Source organism: Meleagris gallopavo, chromosome 1, assembly GCF_905368555.1.
Source record: "Meleagris gallopavo chromosome 1, MGAL_WU_HG_1.1, whole genome shotgun sequence".
Lineage (NCBI taxonomy): Eukaryota > Metazoa > Chordata > Aves > Galliformes > Phasianidae > Meleagris > Meleagris gallopavo.
This window is the reverse complement of record NC_139404.1, coordinates 18,607,681-18,626,766: the sequence shown is the minus strand read 5'-3', so window position 1 is coordinate 18,626,766 and position 19,086 is coordinate 18,607,681. Positions and strand designations below refer to the sequence as shown.

General features: G+C 37.1%; 1 long non-coding RNA gene across 1 annotated transcript in view; it reads right to left on the bottom strand.

Annotated features, from left to right (window-relative positions):
• The window catches only part of LOC146545217 (uncharacterized), a 43,668-nt gene extending 25,151 nt beyond the window's left edge, over positions 1–18,517 (bottom strand). Inside the window, exons 1-3 of the long non-coding RNA XR_014881600.1 lie at positions 18,128–18,517; positions 15,561–15,642; positions 6,102–6,296 (exon numbers count right to left, since the gene is read on the bottom strand). This is a non-coding gene — a long non-coding RNA (uncharacterized LOC146545217). The remainder of the gene's footprint in view (positions 1–6,101; positions 6,297–15,560; positions 15,643–18,127) is intronic.
• Positions 18,518–19,086: the final 569 nt, after the last annotated feature.

The following is a 19,086-nucleotide window of genomic DNA, read 5'->3' as shown; positions in this document are numbered from 1 at the left end:
ATTAATATAAAGAGTTCAATATTTTAACAAATTTAAAAATAAATCCATTTACATATTCAGCTATATCCAAATCTTCTTTAACTTGTTTTGTATGTATTTTGGTCTGAGAACATTAATTAAATTCATATAAAAACTTAGATACTTTTCCACTAGCAGGAATTAAACACCAGATATTAGTCTCAGGCAGTCAACTCATTCTCTGTAGTCAGTGCAGAGAAACAGATGCTTGCAGACAAATATTTATCCTATCTGGTTAAGTGATCTTCTTTGCACAAGAAGTCTTCTTGAAAAGCACAGACAAGATGCCTGCCTTTAGGCATGATCAAAATTGAACGAGATTAATTCTATTTCATGGTAGTCAATGACTAGAGACACATCTACCATCATCCTTGCTAAAACCAACAAGAGGAATCTAGCTGACGTTGCTTGTTTCCTATAAAAATCCAGTAAGAAAAAGCTCTTTGTAAGTGGCTTGCATAGAAGTCTTCTAGTACCAATAGTAAACATATTTGGTGAGAAGATATAATTCTTTACAAATCTTTATTACGAGATTTTTCTTGCTGGAGGGAAAATTAAGCAGTTTATTCAAACCCTGCGTATGTCTCTTTTTACTGGTTATGAATATATACTCCTTGAAATCAGCAGGAATTTAATTGTTCCCTGACAGCAGTGTAATGCAATACATGGTGTAACATAGGGCATGATTGGACAAGGTATCAAAAAATGGTGCATTCAGCTCAAAGTGCTTCTGAATAGTAATTGGACTTGGACTCCTCCAAGCTTCACTCTTAGGAAGGCTATCCAGCTTTCTCACCTACGCTGTACCTACATGAGAATTAATCAGAAATTTTAGGAAAATGTTTGCTTTTTGGGAAACTGATAGGACTAAGCTTTTACATCTCCGAATCCTGTATCGTATTTTGGCCAGTAGTTTTATAACACCCTACATTACTCCTACAGTGCTATCCTTGAGCTCCTTGGCTAGTCTTCACAAAATCACAGAATCACAGAATGGCCTAGGTTGAAAAGGACCATAATGATCATCTAGTTTCAACCCCCCTGCTATCTGCAGGATTGCCAACCACGAGACCAGGCTGCCCAGAGCCACATCCAGCCTGGCCTTGAATGCTTCCAGGGATGGGGCATCCACAACCTCTCTGGGCAACCTGTTCCAGTGCGTCACTACCCTCTGAGTGAAAAACTTCCTCCTAATATCTCATCTAAACCTCTCCGTCTCAGTTTAAAACCATTCCCCCTTGTCCTATTACTATCCACCCTCATAAACAGTCGTAATTTTATGTGGCTTTTGACAGAACGCTGTGTTAGCAGGAAGGTACTGTACTGTGGCTGTAAGTCCTAAAAATCTGTCACCAGCTCTTTGTCCCTCCACAACTCCAGGGAAAATCTTGAGCTCTATTTCTTAACATGATGAATGATGCACGTTAAAAACCAAAATTCTCTTTCTCCTTTCTATCTGTCCCTCAAGTTCTGGCCAAAGCTTTAGGCCACTTCAGCTCTCTCCTGCTCTGCAACAGTGATAGGCAGAAGAGCTGGTAGGACTTGTGACCTTTTAATTTTAGAGTCCTATGTTTTAGCTAAGAGCAAAAGTGAAACTCTGAATTTTTTGTTCAAACCTCTTAAGGTTCAAACAGTACTGTGTGAACTTGGTACTGTTTAATATAGTTCATATTATAGAGGCTGAGCTGTCAGGCAGTGTGTTGTGAAGTCTTCCAGAGAGACCTGCTCCCTCTGGGAATGAGATGACCTGCATCACAATGACAACCAGGGTTCCACATTCACTGCCAGCACCTGCTCCTGACTGGCCTCAGTGAGTGGGTTTCCCAGAGGACACATTGCACGTGTTGAAAGCGTTGGTCAAACACCTCTTCTGTTAGTTGACAGTACGGTACTGTAATAAACATTTAAAATAGAACTGAGTTCCTTGGTAAAATATGACTTTCTCAGCAAAAAGTTGAGACTTTTGCTCAAAAAAGTTTGAAGAAATCTATTTTTTCTATTTAATGTGTATGAGAATCAACTTGAAGGTACTGTATCAGTGTAGCCTACAGAACATTCAGTCAGAAGTCACAACACTGCAATTGCGTGTTGTTCCGGAAGTTTGCACAGAATTTCATTTCAGATAGGTAACTCATGCATTTTCTGTTTTAACATCTGATTTCCCCCTTGTGAGTATATAACTCCATCTGTATCTGATTTCATAGACCTTTTCTAGAATTTTCCTTTTTTTCTTCTGTAGCAGTGAAGGCTATTCAATTTAAACACATGGTCCTAAGGCTATGTGGAGCAAGAAGACATAGTAAATACATTTGTTCTATTTTGTTAACTTTCCCACCTGCTAGAACATTGCTATTTTCTTACAGTCAAAGGACTGCATTTTCTGACTCAGATAAAATCAGAAATTTTTAAAGCTGTTTTGCACTGTCCTGTAAGTGCTGGAGAGCAAAATGTTTCCATCAACTGCACTACTCAGAGATGCAGAAAAGAACAGCACAGAATCAGATTTTTCACACTCTGTTCTTGCGTATGTAAACTTTTTCTGATAGTATCTATAGTTACAACTTCTGCAAAATCAGAGTTGTGTGAACTTTTCATAACAGCAGAATTTAGTTACCATGGCAGGGTCAGAGGAACCAGATATGTCTTTTCTGATACCTGCTTGGAGAATTATCTTCATGTTCATCTAACGGAAAGCCACTGTCCCTGACAGTATTGATAATAAATTTATTACTGACATCAGTTGTTGCATCACTCATTAGGCTCTTTTTGAAAACAGGAGTTAGAATAATACTACTCTGTAGATATTTGGAAAGTTAAAATGAATATTCTCAAAATTATTCCCTCTGTGCTTCTCTTAGATTTTTCTAATTTATACATTTCTAAAGAAACTTGGGAAAGTATTCACTACGTTACGTATAGCTCTATGTTAATTTTTTAAACTTGAGATTTTCCTTACCCTGAGAGCCAAATGAGTAATGCTGAAGTCAAATATCACAATGCAGACTTCCTGAACAGAAAAGAAGATAGAACAGAGAAGATTGAACAGAAAGCCTGGCAAATGCACCACTTGATGCTGAGCGAAGGATATCCTGGACTATATTTAATAAAGCACCTTCTCCACCTGGTTCTTGAAGGCCTAAAGTTGTCCTAGAGCATCATGCCTTAAATATAGCTGCACAGTATGTTCTCAAGGAGACTTGGGTGAGCAGATAGGATTATTAGCAGCTCTGCTAATGCTTTGGAACTGGAGCCAGTATGTCTGTGAGGTTATGCTTTTGCCATATACACTTACTGCCACAAGACAGCTTTGGTTTTAGTTTTAGAACTGTGCTCTGTACCCATAAAATTGTGCAAAAATACCTGAAAGTTTGCAAAAAGTCCATGAGCTAAATGGGAATACTACAGGATCATAGAACAGACTTTTTTTAGAACAGACATCTGGAGGTTATCTAGCCCCAGCCTTGCTTAAAAAAAGCTTTGTCAAGTTAATCAGAGCTATGTCTAGTGGATTTTCTTTTAAAATCATGAGGATGGAGCCTTTCTACAGCCTTTCTCAATGACATGTTCCCATGCACGATGGCTCTTACTGTGAAATTTACATTTAAGAACAATTAAAAGTAAAATAAAATGAAGAGAAAAAAAAAAGCCTTCTTCACTGGCTGTCTCCAAAAATAAAAAGAAAAAAAAAAATAATTTCAGACCAGCTCTGTTGTTTGCTCCTGGAAATCTAAACAACTTAATCCTGAAACATCTAAAAGCAATAGTTGGTATCAAGGCATAAATAACAAGATTTGTAGATAGAATTAGATGCTGAATTGAAGACTATCTCAGATTTATTTTCAAGCAAGGATTTTCCTCGGACTCAGTCTTGAAGTATTACTCAAGAATACTTCCCCCAGTGACAATGTCTCAAAACAACTAGCATCAAGCTGCCTGGAAGGCAAATAGAGTTGTGCCATGCTGCCATGGGCTCTAAAACAGAGTAATAAAGCAGATGTCTGCTCAGGATTAGAGGGCACTGGAGAAGCAAGTGTTGGTGATAAGTATGCAGGAGATTATCCCCATAATATCCAAGCAGCTTTGGAGCATATGATCATTTACTGCTGTCTTTATTTTAAAGGATGTAATAAAATGCATTTTCAGTTAGGTGAAGATTTTTTTTAAATTAACTTGTGATTTAATTTTCTGGGATTTTTCAGGGATCTCACTAACTGGTCCATTTAAAGAAAGAACACTGGCCATTTGGAATTACCCAGCTCCTCATAGTTGTTCAGAGTTATGCACCCAAAAACAATGTTCACAAAGAATTTAGCTTACAAATGTAAGAATAAACATTGCTTTAGGAAAAAAAAAAAAGCAAAAAACAAAAAACAACAAAAAAAAAAGACTTTCATTGACAGTAATAGCCTCTGCGCGTAGCTTCAAGTATCATCTACCATAAACAGCCACTCTTTTGGCCCAGAGAATTACGGCTTTCCATAATCAACTACAACTCCAGTTAATATGTAACATAACATATGTTTAACAGCAGACTATGGCATAAAGGGGAAAGTCTAACTCTGCTTCAAAATAGCTTTGGCTATGCAGTTTCTGCAATCTGCTCTACTGCTTTGTAAGTGTGCATACACCTTTAATTTTATTTACCAATTCCACTAAGGCTGTATTAAAATAAGTATAAATAAGTTTTAATCACCAAGACCAAAAAGGAAATGTTGTTCTTAATGCCTTACTTGGGCACATGAGTGTTTTATGTATGACTTTAAACCCTGAAAAGACACTTTTTGCATCATCCCAAGGAAAATACAGGAAGTTGATGAGATAGGTGGCCAGTTTTCTCAACCCAAGAGTGACTTTGATGTAGTACAACAGGCTCTTTTGTCCCAGTTACTCTTCTACCTTTTGCAAGATCACAGGCTTCTACTTAATACAGCAGGAGCCAGGGTCTTCTGGATGATCCCACAAAATGGCTCTGATAAATACATGTTTGGATACTGAGAAATGTGACAGGAGTAAACACATTTTTGAACATTTTGCCCTGCAGTTAGAATAGGTGTTTACTTGTTGCAGCAGAGCATGTTAGCTGAGGTTCAGTGACTCACTAAACTGCAGTCACGTGGGCTTTTTGTGAGCTTAGAGTGTGGACAGAGGTTGCTTGTGTCTGCCTACAGTGCATGCATGGACGTACTCTGAATCCTTTGTGGGTCTGAATTCTAGAGCTGCACAGATAATGGATCTTTTTCAGCATTGTTGACAAGACAAAAAGTGTGTATGTATGCATATGTGTGGGGAAGGCTGCAGTGTGCAAGCAACAGTATTTGATTCTGCTTTAGCATGAGAAATTTCATTTGAGGGGAACCCTCCAAATGGGTTTATTTCTGATAGTGTTGAGGAGTTCCTTCTTTTGAACAGCTACAAGCTCTAGTTCAAACAGCAGTAGCAAAAGTAGTAGTAACTGCATATTTGCAAGCAAGATCCACTACTGTCATTGAAAAGGAATCTGAGTAGCTGAAATTCTTGTACCTAGGAAAGGTGCAAAGTGCAGCTAGCACAGCAATATCAGCTCTTCTGTCCCATCCAACTGCATGTTGCTACAGTATTAATGCAGCGCTTTAGGGAATTCTTCATTTTGACTAGAGGCAAACTTCCTTTAGGACATTCAGACTTTCCATGTTGAAATCATATAGTGCATTCAGAGGTCCAAATTATGAAGTATGAAAGCTGTTGCAGAGCCTGTCTTTTCCTCCTTTGATGCTGGAGTTCTGTGCAGCAGTATGTGCATCTACTTGTGACAAGTAAGATGAACACTAACCTACTTTCTTTGCTCAAAGACAATTTTTTTCCTTCTCCAAGTTAACAGGACAGTTTTGCTACTGAAACAATCAGAGCCTGTTTGTTACTCATCAGCTGGTTTCATGATAAAATCATCACAAGAGATGGGCACAAAAGCCAGAGTTTTTTTCCAGCCATATGTAAGACACTCATAGGCAATGCTATTGGTCTGGCAAATTAAGTCTGGTGTATCTATTGCATTGCTAATCCTCAAGTTAGCTGCATCCAAAACACATGAAGAAAATGCATATTACCTGTGCTGGGAATTTCATTTCAGCATGCTCATCATGCAGGGTTATTCTGAGCTCATGCAGTAACTCTTAGTATTAAAAATTGTTTTGTATGAACAAAAGTTGCAGCCAATCTGTTGAAATTGGTTTGTGGTTTACAAGAGCTACTTGACGCCCTCCTTGGTGTCTTCATCTCTTTCACATTGTCATCACTGATACCTGCACATAAAAAGAGATTTTTAAAAAGAATTTCTGACATCTTCAAGTTACTATTCTTAACAGATTGCATCATACTTCCTACAGCCCATGTCACTGGTTTGGCTGTCCGGAGGCAGGCTCTGTCTAAGGCAACCAGAGTGCTAAAAAGCAAGTCAGCTCAACACCCAGCATGATATGGCCCAGTTCGACAAGATGACCCAGCAAAGAGCAAGCTTGCAATCAGTGTAGCTCTTTGGAAACAGGTAGTAGAGTGATAATGTCATTTCCTTTCCAGCAGCAGCCTGGCAGCTACCCTCTACTCCAGACTCAGAGCTCTGGATTCATTCCAGCTCAGGTTTGTCAGCTCCTGCTCTAAAGGTCAGCTGCAGCTACCCCCTGCAAAAGCTGCTCCCCTCAGCAAAACTAAATAAAGAAAGAGAGAAAGAAAGAGATGAAAGAAAAGGAAAGAAAGAGAAGACAGAAAAAGAAAAAAAGAAGGAAGGAAGGGAAGGGAAGGGAAGGGAAGGGAAGGGAAGGGAAGGGAAGGAAGGGAAGGGAAGGGAAGGGAAGGGAAGGGAAGGGAAGGGAAGGGAAGGGAAGGGAAGGGAAGGGAAGGGAAGGGAAGGGAAGGGAAGGAAAGGAAGGAAAGGAAAGGAAAGGAAAGGAAAGGAAAGGAAAGGAAAGGAAAGGAAAGGAAAGGAAAGGAAAGGAAAGGAAAGAAAGGAAAGGAAAGGAAAGGAAAGGAAAGGAAAGGAAGGAGGAGAGGCCAAGGGAGGGAGGGAGGGAGGGAGGGAGGAAGGAAGGAAGGAAGGAAGGAAGGAAGGAAGGAAGGAAGGAAGGAAGGAAGGAAGGAAGGAAGGAAGGAAGGAAGGAAGGAAGGAAGGAAGGAAGGAAGGAAGGAAGGAAGACATTAAAAATTTGTCTCAATGCAAATGGACAGCTATGTGCTAAAGGTCAAATTCCAGTGAATAGAACTCACTTTTGTTGGGATCCTGCACAAGCAGTGAGCAGACCCTAAGAGTGAGCAGACCCTAAGTAGGGCCAAAGAATGAATCTCTGACATTTGAGGAAACCACTAAGAAACTACTGTATTAAACAAACAAACAAACAAACAAACAAACAAAAACTTGTTCCTGCAACACTAAACATACCAGTTAATGTGACAGACTAGGAAGATTTCTTCACAACTAAACATACATCCTGATTTTTTTTAATGGCACAGTTAAGTCAGTTATGATAACTATTTTAGAAAGCACAAATTCTACCTGTACGTGATCAAATAGCCACAGTTTCATCATATATTGTTGCTTTAGATAATGTGTCTAAGTTTCCATGTTTTTATTTTTTATAGTTTTCCCTAAATTGCTAGAAAATATTTTCCCCTCTGACAAACTTTTTACTTTCAGGTAACATAGTTCACTTATTTCAAAAGTAACAAACAACAAAGATAAAAAATAGAAAAAAAACAGTCTATTAATCTTCAGAAATTGTTAAAACTCCTTTATAGAAAGACCATGCATCTGAACAGATAACTAATGCATTGTAGTATTTGCTAAATGTCTTTGTTTTCATAAACTTCTACCTTTATCTAATCATTGTGCATTTACAAAATCCACATTCAGGGGAAACTTGAAATCTAACAGCAGAATTCTCTGAAGATTTTAGTTACAATGGGTACTCACTGTCCCCTCAAATTCCCCAGATGTCTATAGACAACAAGTGGGACAAAAATCTTATGAAACAACTGTGATTTCCAGATGAAATACAGAGCATCATTCACACTTGCCAATAGATTGCAAGAGTGAGTTTAATTCTGGCACATACTCATTTCCTAATATATACTTCCTTGGGCCATTTTTAGTATTTTTATGATTTTTATGATCATTTATGTAATGCATTTGTGCTGAGTTGAAATACAGATATATCAGAAGCGAAGGAGTTATATTTACCCTGCACCTGGAACATGAGAAGATACTCTGGCTAGTGCCTTACAAGTTGGCTCTCAAATTGGAAGCCACATAGCCATATCAGCAGAAACTCTGTGCTGAGGCCTGGCTGTAAAATTATGCCAATGCAATTCTTTTGGGATTTACTCGTGTCAAGTCCCTATATAGCACTGATCAAGAATATCTAGATATAGCCAAAAATAGCATCACAGCTGTAGTATGAGACTTGTGGCAGGCAAAGGTAAACATATCAATGCGAGATGAAGCCATACCTTGGCACTCCCCCATGAGAATGCAGACTACCACGTGTACACAGAAAAAAGCATTATTTCCCAAGCCAAGCCATCAAAAATGTGAAATTGGTCTTTGGGAGAAATGGGATAGGACATTTTAAGAATATTTTAATATATAAAATAAAACAATGTCTATGGGGAAACCATTTTCAAAATGCTGAACACTTCCTAACATTAGTTCAGACTACAGATACTGATCTCAAAATAGTGTAGAAATTGAAAGACCTCCCCAAAGTTGCTGAATAATTTTCATTAATCAGTTGGATTTTATGCTGCTGACAAATAAGTCTGGTCTAAGCCATGAGTATTGTAACCTCAGAGGATGAATGGATGAATGAGTGAATGAATGAATGAGTAAATCATTACAAGATCTATTATAAGCACTCTGTTATATCCAAGCCTGGAAACAGCCTGAGATTTCTTAGGTAACTGCTACCATTAAAATAAAAAGGCAGACATTTAGAGAGTCTTTTACAGGAAGCTTTTTCCAAAATTATTTAGTGTTATATTTGAGATGATTTAGCAGATTCAGCCAGATGTGTAAATTTTAAGCTGTGAAATAGTATAAGTAAAGGTGAGAGGAGAAAAAAAAAAATTAAGCCCTTAGAAAACTTAGAAAATATTATTTGATTATGTCAGCTTTTTGAATAAAAGTCTCTATGTTAAAGGTAATTTAGATTTTACTTCTTGCTTTGCAGTAGTGCATCTGTGGACAAATCACTCAACCTTTCTGGATGGATTTCTTTGGCTTTATTCTGTTCCTGCCTTTGCCGTGGGTCATATATTGCTCAAGCTTGTAATAGTAATTAAGGTCTTAGAGACATGACCCGACTCTTGAAATGGGTTGAAAGTAGTTGATAGGTTCATTAATTATGTAATCCCATAAACTTAATTTCTTAGGCTAAAAATATGCCATTTACTGCAACTATTAAGATTAAAACAGTCTGAGGATGCATATTTATATACTTTAGTAAGTGTTTGAGGGAGAGAAAGGTCTTAATTAATCTTAATGTCTACTTCTGACACCCAAAAAGCAGAAGTGTTTGTGTCTTGGACAGTCTGAAATCTAGGACCAGATCTGTATTTCTTGACTTCACCGATGGTCCATATTATAGTGCTTTTTTTCCATCTAATTTAATCTTGAAATCATGACGCACAGGAAGAAAGTGTTTTCAAATTTATCAGTTTATCTATCTATCTATTTATTTAGTTGTTTGTTTATTCTCAATAATGCTACAATTTCTAGTTGGCAGAATAAGTTCTGAGTGGACAGAACACAGCAATACTGTGAGTTCACTGATTTAGGCTCAGTTTCAGAACAGTGGCTGAAACATTTAATTTATGTGTATGTACCTGTCAGAGAAACATGCTCAGTTCTGTTTTTTATAATGCTCTTCAGAATCACACAAAAAAAAGACATCTACTTAATCATTTACATTATTACATTATTATTTTACATTATTTTTATGTTACCAGGAACCTCAAATACAAATTTGAAAGAAATTCACCAGCCATATTGGCCGGATGAAAAAAAATATATTTTTTATTTCCTTAAAAATATTACAGTTTGAAGAAACATCAGGGAAAAATTTACACCTGGAGAGCAGTTAGCCAATTTGATCAGCACAAATTGTGACAAATAGCAAAGATTTTCTACAGCAAGAGCATAAATGCTCAGCTCACTGTGCAGTTAGTTGAGGTTACTTGAAAGTAATGTAGCAGTGATAAATAGCTATTTTTTCTAGATGATTCTGGGAACACAGTCTTGATTTTAAAATTAATTTTTAATTTTAAATCTTTTTCTAAGAGTGCAGTCATTTCTATCATTTGCATTCTATTCATAAAGTGAACAAAATGCCAAAAAATCACTTTTTCATCATCACTCTTTTTGTTCTTAGGACAAGGAAGTCTTACAGTTGTGAAAAAGGTCAAGGGCCTCCTAAATCTTCAAGTACCTAACACATCAAGTGACACTCCTCTGATCAGAAGATTAAATCAAGTCACAGGATGTGTGCCCTAAGGGTACTGGTTAAACTATTCTGGAGCTGAGTGGATTAGACTGGCATCCTGCATTTCATTTGAAAGTGTACTATGCCAGAAAGGTCAACAGTGTTTCAAGGAAGTTGTTAATTGAAATCAACCAAATGAGACAACTCTGTTCCTGGAGGAAAATTTTACCCAGCCCTGCTTTGCCTTTGGAATCTGTATCAGAATTGTCAATTAGGCATTTTGACCAGAGTTTTGCTGTTGCTCAGACTCCACGATGAAAGCTAAGATTTCAAGAAATCTCCGCTGGGTTTTAGAAAACTGCAGATTTTCTTCTATGTATCTTTGCTACTCTCATTAAGGAAAAAGAATTAAGATTAAAAACAATACTTTATGGTAGTAAGTTTGTGAATTTGCAATTGTGAATTTGCAATTGTGAATTTGTCTTGATCCTATAAGCTCTTGCAGAAAAGGTTTGGATTAGATCAATTATTTCTGGGTACTTCCCAAGGAGTTACTTACTAGTAGTGGCTTCCAGGAAGAGTTTTATAGGCTTTATATTTTCAACAGGCACAAAAAAAATGCTAATTCTCGAAGGAAATATAAAGTGGAGGCTGTGACAGCTACAGTTAGTGTATTGGTATATTTTATTTTCCAGCAGAAATGAAAACTACCTTCATTTCTGGAAAAATGCCAATTCAGTAAGATTTTCCTTTTGCCTACAGCTGGGATCAGACTCTGATAGCTGAGGCCCTTGGGAAGGTTACAGACAGTCCTTATATCTGTGCCATTTCCAGGAGAACACAATCAAAAATTCCAATAGTCATAACTGAAACAAGATTAAGGCCTTAAGTATTTTCCCCATTTTATCACAATGACAGCAACTACATTTTGGTTTTAAAGAAGGGATCCCAGTCTAACCTAATTTAAGCTAAGTGGTGAATGGCTCAGTTACTGAATTTTTAGAAAGCACTTTGAAAATCCTTCATGAAAGATGTGCCATTAACACACTGCCCTTGTTGGAAAGAGTTGCATTGACTGTATCATGGCCAAGTTGTTGACTCTTCATGCTATTTCAAGGCCAAATCATGCTACGTGCATATCCTCCCCATAGTTTCACTTCCACCAGCAGATAGTTGGCAAAATGCAATGCTTCACTCAGTGTATCCAGCATGTCATCCTAAATGTCTGCTTCCTGGAAACTGGAAACATTCACTTCCCAGAAATAATTTTCTCTGACTGTGTGTTTCTGGTGGCACCAAGTTCCTGGAAAGAGACAGCTTCTCCTATTAGGCCAATGAGTACAACTGGGAAGAAAAAAAAAAAAAAAAAAAAAAAAGGACAAAATACAAACTTTTTTAAATTTTCCCCTGGGCTCTTCTGGGATGAATTGGGATTCCCTTATCTCCTATGAAACATTATCTCAAAAATGCTGCTGCTTTGAGGGGAAATCTTACTTTAGACCCCTACAAGTTTATTCTTCTATTTTTTGTGCTCTTGGAAAAATTTATTCTCAATTCTTAAATTATTCCCATCTCACTGGATTGCATGTTGTATTTCAGAAGTTCTTTAACAGGTATAGAACTGGAATAAATAAATGTTCTTCACAAATATTTCCTCAAAATGTTGATGCAGATCATCTTGATATCCATAGGATCCATTTGGGGTCACTCATATGTCAAGGGCAATAAGGTTCTTCTTACCTAATTTGTTATGTTTACGTTATTAATATCTACACCCAAATTTGTGATCTAGAGCACTTTTGTACTGAATGGCCTGTAGTTTGTGTTTATCCAACAGAACTAATTACATGTAGTTCAGATGTCTAGTTTTGAATGAGATGAATTGGATTCTGGAACTGCAAGATTTATTTAAAGGAGTGAGAGGGGTAGTTTAGATACAGAGTGGTCTGCACTGCAAGTATTTAAAATCTTGCATTTAATCACACCCAGATTGTCAAATGAACCAGTCATAAAAACTTCTTAGTTTCAACTTGCCAGAATTCAGCCTAAAATTCTATTCCCCAACCCTTTTGTTGCAACATAACCATTTGATTCCTTGTGACCTAACCACTTGATTCTGATCCACACTTCTTAGAAATCTATTAAAATAAAAGCATAACCAGAGAAAACTTTGAGCCTAGAATAAATGTAATTTATATTTATACTGGAGCAGTCTGTTACTGGGATTGATATCGGCAGACCTGTGTCTAAAGAGGTGTCTGTCAAAGATCTGGCAAAACTTGTCAGGTATCTGGCTAAATCAGATGTATACTCGTTTGCTATGAACAGAAATAATTTTTTTCCCAACACTCTGTAACGTGATTTTGCAGACTGTGGATTACTGTAAAGAAAGCTAAATAAGTAAAAAAGAATATATTATACTGTGAAGGTCTGGATATCCTTTTGCACAGTGGTAGTACTGTCGTTTAACTGAAAACCATAATAATGTGTTAAATGGATAGTGTCAATGTGTATCCTCAAATTTCTAATAAACAGCCTCAGGAACAATCTTATTTTCTTTACTCCTTTCAAATACAACCCTGCTATCAAAATACCTAACTAAAAATAACTATTATCAGTATAATTGAAATAAATATGTGTACAATCCAGTGAACATCTGAATTCCATGTGGAGTTCTCTAACTTCTTCACAAAGCTATGATAAATATGCAGGTGATTATAACTAGAGAAAGAGTGAATATGAATCTCAGATATTTTAGAAGTTTCTTTAAGGAATATGTACCAAATGCTACCCATAGGTGTTTTACAAAAGTATCCTGACTCAAGTCAGAATATTTAATTATTTATTTAGACCCATAGTCTTGAATGAAGTGCTGCAACAACTTCTATCAATTAGAAATCACTGCTTATTAATGTCAGGAAATCAGCTTTTCAAATCAGCGACAAAAATAATTTTATTACCAGCATTTAAACATACAGTTTTCCTCATGTTCCTGTTTCTACACTGTTTGCTTCTCTATGTCCAAGAAGTGGTGGAAAAGGTTGGCTTAATAACTATGGCTGATGATTTATACCAGGTTCTTCTTTAGAAAAAAAAAAAAAAAAGACAACATTTGCTCTTATAAATCACCCTCTAGATTGAGCATAACCCTGCAAATATAATACAAACACAATGACAGTAGTATACTGTCATTTGACTTCCTCACTCTTGCCAAAGACAGAGTTCAGCAGTAGCATCATAGATCTGCTGAGACAGTCACATGGCTGAAACAGAAAAGATGCAGCAGAATATTGGAGAAAAAAATTGTTTCATGCCTGGAGGATCTGTGCTTTACATTCACACCATCGAGACTTTTTGCCTACAGCTATTGCTTTTTCACAAGTGTTTATCAGAAAGGTAGTAACACTGGTACACCTGCGCATTAACTCCACTTCCCTAAATAGTCCAGCCTAAGTTGTGTTTATTTATATGTTCCATACCTACAGAATGGCTTCCTTCAGAAGGACAGCTTAATGACAAGGAGGCTGGGACCTAATTTTAAATATTAATGATCTTCCTAAATCCAAGGTCTGATTAATGTGGGGGAGTTTTAAATAATATGTGAAGCACTAGAATTCAGTGCTCTACCAAATATGTGGGTATTTTCTACCCTTGACATTTGACAGGACAGCAAAGTTTTCCTCTGAAAAGAAAAAAAAAAACAAAACTGCTGCTGTAAGAGAAATGGTTTCAGTAGCTTTCAACTGCTATTTCCAGAGAACACCCAAAATAGTTTGGCTAAGATGAGTCAGAAAGACAGAAGCACTTGAAGAAATTTCTATTGCCAATTCAGCTGGGGGCATCTAAACAAACAGCCTTTCCCAGTTTGTGTGTTAATGTTTCTGCACTTGCTGTGTATATGGGGACACAGCAGTGGCTTCTCTCTGCTAAATGCTGTAGCACTCATCCCTGGAAATTGGTGTTAAGGCTGAGAGGGATCTGAGTGACGCAGGGAATAAGAAAGCAGTGGGTTAACAGTGCACTAGGCAGTGTGCAGTGAGAATGCACGGGGAACCCTGCATAGACTTAGCTGTGGCCTAACGCATATAAGCAGAGCAACTGCAGTGTTCCTAAGGAGCTCTCATTTTGTAATTGCTACATCATGGTGACATTATCTTAAAATATGTTGTTAACTTAAATAGTTAAGGACATTAGTATAGCGTTTTAGTATAATGTATGTACATATGCAATACAGTTAAGAAATACAAGGAAGTTCTTTCACAGTGACTAACGAATATCTGAGAAATTGAGCTCTTCTCTGAGAAGTGCCTCTGCTCAGGAGTGACCCAGCGCCTGGAAAGATGCTGAAAGAAGGGAAGAGCTGGCCATGTCAGTGACAAGGGTTATTCAGTTTTCAGGCGTTATCTCAAGATAACGTTTACCATTCAACAGAACACCTTGTTAGTATGTCAGCATGAAACAACCCCAGCTGCACTGGCACGCTCTCAAAAATTATATCTATCTGCATGTGACACTCTCTGAACTACCACACACAAACATTCCTGGTCTGAACTGCTTTTAGGCATTCTGCCACCAGCTTCTGCAGGCCTGACCTGAGTGCTCCTCATTCTGAATCACATGTTGGTCACTGCAATCATCTGAGTGAAAGAAAAAAAAAAAATTCCAGAGTACAAACTGGAATGAATTCAATTCTCATGTGACTGTGTCCTGTTCATTGTATGCTTCATTGACTTTAGCACAGACACACTGTACTCTGTATTTTGTAAATACCATCAGCAACATAATTTAAGCCTGCTCAGATGAGAGTGCAAGAATTTTCTTATGCTGATGGCACTTTTAATTATCTGTTTTTTTTTTCTTCTTTTTTCTGAAAGGTACAAAGCTCAGTCCATAATTGCCTGAGAACACTGTGAGTCCCATTAGAATCACTGCACACAATAAATGAAGGTTACATAGTTACAGAAATAACCCAGAACATCACCTTACATTATTGTAAGTGGTATTTTACCATGTGTAATTAACTATAAATTACTAGATAGAAGTAAATCCTCTCACTTTCTTAGCAAATAAATATTTTAAAACATTAATGAGAAGTACCTCATATTTCTTGATTCACATTCTTCATGACAATGCTTATTTATTTGTTTGTTGTTTTTTTAAATCCATCTCTTAGCTGAACCTTGGAAAACACAAAGTTAAGAGGTAAAGTGATTTTCACTGCAAAACAGCAGTAGTAATAATAACCAAAAACAAGTAGGAAAATACGAGCACTCTTGGAAATGCAAACAATAACAGTTGAGTACAGTGATCTGAAGTATTTTCTGGTTTACACTGCTGTTAATGGGATTACTCTGGGTTTATATGAGCATGACTGAGGAGCAGAGCTTGCTCCATTCAGAGATCAGTTTTATCTCTGAATCAGTTGCTGTCTCTTCTGAACACTGGGCCTTATTTTCCATCAACTGGCATTTAAGTATTTCATAATTTCTGTACAGCATGAAAAAAATGTGAGTAAAAATGTTAAGTCACTGTTAGGTCAGTGATATCATCAGTCACCCTGATTAGGCATATTGATTCCACGAGCACTAGGGAGATAAGAAAGGATGAGACTTCATCAAAATTAGCCATCAGGTATCTGGTCTAAAGAAGTAATGGTGCTACAGTGGAAAGTAAGAGACAAGTATTCCAACAGGGAGTTTTCCAGCAAGGGTTACATCTGTCCTACATAACTATCTTCAAAGGAGGTGAACACTTTTAAAAATAGTGCTATTCTTAAAAGGACATTTTACCCCCATAAAGGACATGGGCAAAGGCATGAGGATGTTTCTTTGGTTCATAAATTTAATTAAGCCACAGCTATGCCTTTTTTTTTTCCCTCACTAATTGGGAATTATGAGAAGTTGGCAAGCCCTTTGAGCACTCCCCTCTCAGACATGTAACCCTTAGTATTCCAAAGTTACCAGATAATAAATGAACATTTTTACAATTTACAGTATTTAGACACAGGAAAAAAAGTGCAGGTTTGCTTAAACTGGCACTGGAACATATCTATAACAAGAATAAATGTGATGGAGTAAAAATGACATAGGTAAAAAGAACTATAGTAAGAAATTACTTTTTTTAATTTGCCATTTCTAAATAAATAAAAATACTACTTCAAAGCAGAAACAGATTCCAAAAGTATTCCTCCAGTTATCTCATGTCTGTCTCACTGGTTAGTGTATGAACCATGCTGACAAAACTATCAGATAAATAGCCTTTTCTTCCCTCGTTTTCTATCACCATGGATTTTCTAAAGCTCTTACAGCAAGCGCACAAAAAACATACAGTTTTTTTAACAAGTGTTTTCATATTTTAAGTTAGGTTGGCTAAGATGGATCTATATGCCTTCATAGTGCTAGAAAAGGCAAGTTTAATTTGTTGTCATCTTTATCTGGACATAGATGAAACAAGCTGTCCTCTAAGGAAATAGGAACATAGTTCTGTAAACCATCTGAGTCTGTTTACTGTAGGGTCTCCATTGTCACAGCTTAAGTTGCCACCCCATAAAAAGCCTAAACCTGCTATCATTAGGAAATTAGACAATAGCATTGCTGGTAAGAATTCTCTTGTAAGGCTTCTACTACCACCTACCATCCCAGGGAGTTAACAGTTTGGAGCACTATGTTCAGGCCCAATTGTCAGTTAATGTAAGTCATCTTACATTCTTGAAAAAGAATGGATCTCTCTATACACAATTAAAAGGCTCAACTAAAGAGCTGAACTAAACCCCTTGTAAATAAGCTAAAATACATGTTCATAGAGAGTTCTATGCATGTTCAAACAGCAGGCTACAACCTACTTTAAAGTGGCATATGGCCAGCCAGGCATAGATGGATAGGATTAGGATAGGATTAGGATAGGATGGGATGGGATGGGATGGGATGGGATGGGATGGGATGGGATGGGATGGATGGATGCGATGGGATAGGATAGGATAGGATAGGATAGGATAGGATAGGATAGGATAGGATAGGATAGGATAGGATAGGATGTCCTGAGGAGAAGTGTTGTGTATCTGTCATTTCAAAAGGTGTCTTGTGCTCATTGACTGACCCTTAAATGGCAAGATACTTGCTATATATCTTCTTATAATGGACATTTCCAAACAACTCCCTTAAAATTCCAATATTCAGTGTAAATAAGAAAGTATCTAATAATTTTTGTGTCTATTCTTTGATGGATTAAAATCTATTATTAGCTTTCCTTTACATTGTTTCTGTCTGATAATAGATATATTATTCACCTCTGTAGTCTGGACTTCTGAATTCTGGAATGTAGGTACAATCCAGAGTTCAAAACTGCTCTTCTGTAGGACAAGCTTACGGTAGGAATGTGGGATTTGAGATCTAGTATTAATGCAGTACTAGGTCTACCATTCATTCATTCTATGAAATAATTCCACATTATATAAACTATATTTCTTCTCAAAATAATGACACATGTTGCATTCATCAAGACAAGTAAAATGAAACTAAAATCAAAACACTTGAAAATCTCACAAGATGTAAATATGCCACAAGTAAGACTCTGTACTGTATTATAACTACAACTTTCTACTGCCTCTCACCATTCTCCTCTGCAAATCTGGTTGCTCTGCTTGCTGCATCTAGGCTATGAATTACCTGGCATGGGAGCTGGGTCCTTGTTCTATTCTTCACATGCAGATCATATCAGTAAATTCTAGGGTAGAGTTTCATACTGTTCCTACAGCTGTGAATGGACATATTACTTTGAGCACTGCGTGAGAAGAGTATGACCCATACAGCACACTTCTAAAAAATCCAAGGCCTCCACGCATGAGAAGTAGTTAATCCAGTTTAGTTTGTTCCTCTTCCCTGTTCTGATCACTTTAACCACCTTCAGCACAGAAGGAAAGAAACTTTCACAATTCAGTTTGCAGATCACTCTAGGTTGCTCATTTTTAGGTAATAGTTCTTTTGCAAACCAGAAGTATTATTCAAGTTCATTAAGCTGATTTTATACTGTTATTCATTTCAGTGGTCTGAGAAGGTTATGAGGTCTGGTGATTTCAACAAGTCTTAGAAGCAAAAGGCCAAAGTTCAAACAAAGGAGAAGGGTTGATTCACTGAAAAAAAAAAAAAACAACCATGAGTAAGCCATCTTGTACTCCTTTGTCAAGGTCAGCTCCTCTGTAAGTTTGAGGAAATGAGAAACGTTACAACGTATGACTGCGTTAGACTACCTGATTCTGACATGCTGGTTGAGATTTCCAAAGCTGATGAGGGGAATTCCCTCACTAGGCTTGAAAACCTCAATTGCTTCTAAAAAATGCATTTGCATTTCATATGTGGAAAATGTAGCATATTTTATGGATCATTCACTGAATGCTTTGTTCATTACAAGAGCAGGAATTTGGTGTTCACTGTGAAATACTTGTTTCATACACTGCCTTGCACTTTCATAATGCCCTTGCAAAAAATGTCATTGTATTTTAATCATTATTAGAAATCAGCATGTGAAAGCATAGTTAACCAGAATTTGACATTTTAAAGGTGACCTTGTAATCTTTTTGTATATATTGCATTGGAGTGGGCAAATCAGAGGCATCTTCACTTCCAAC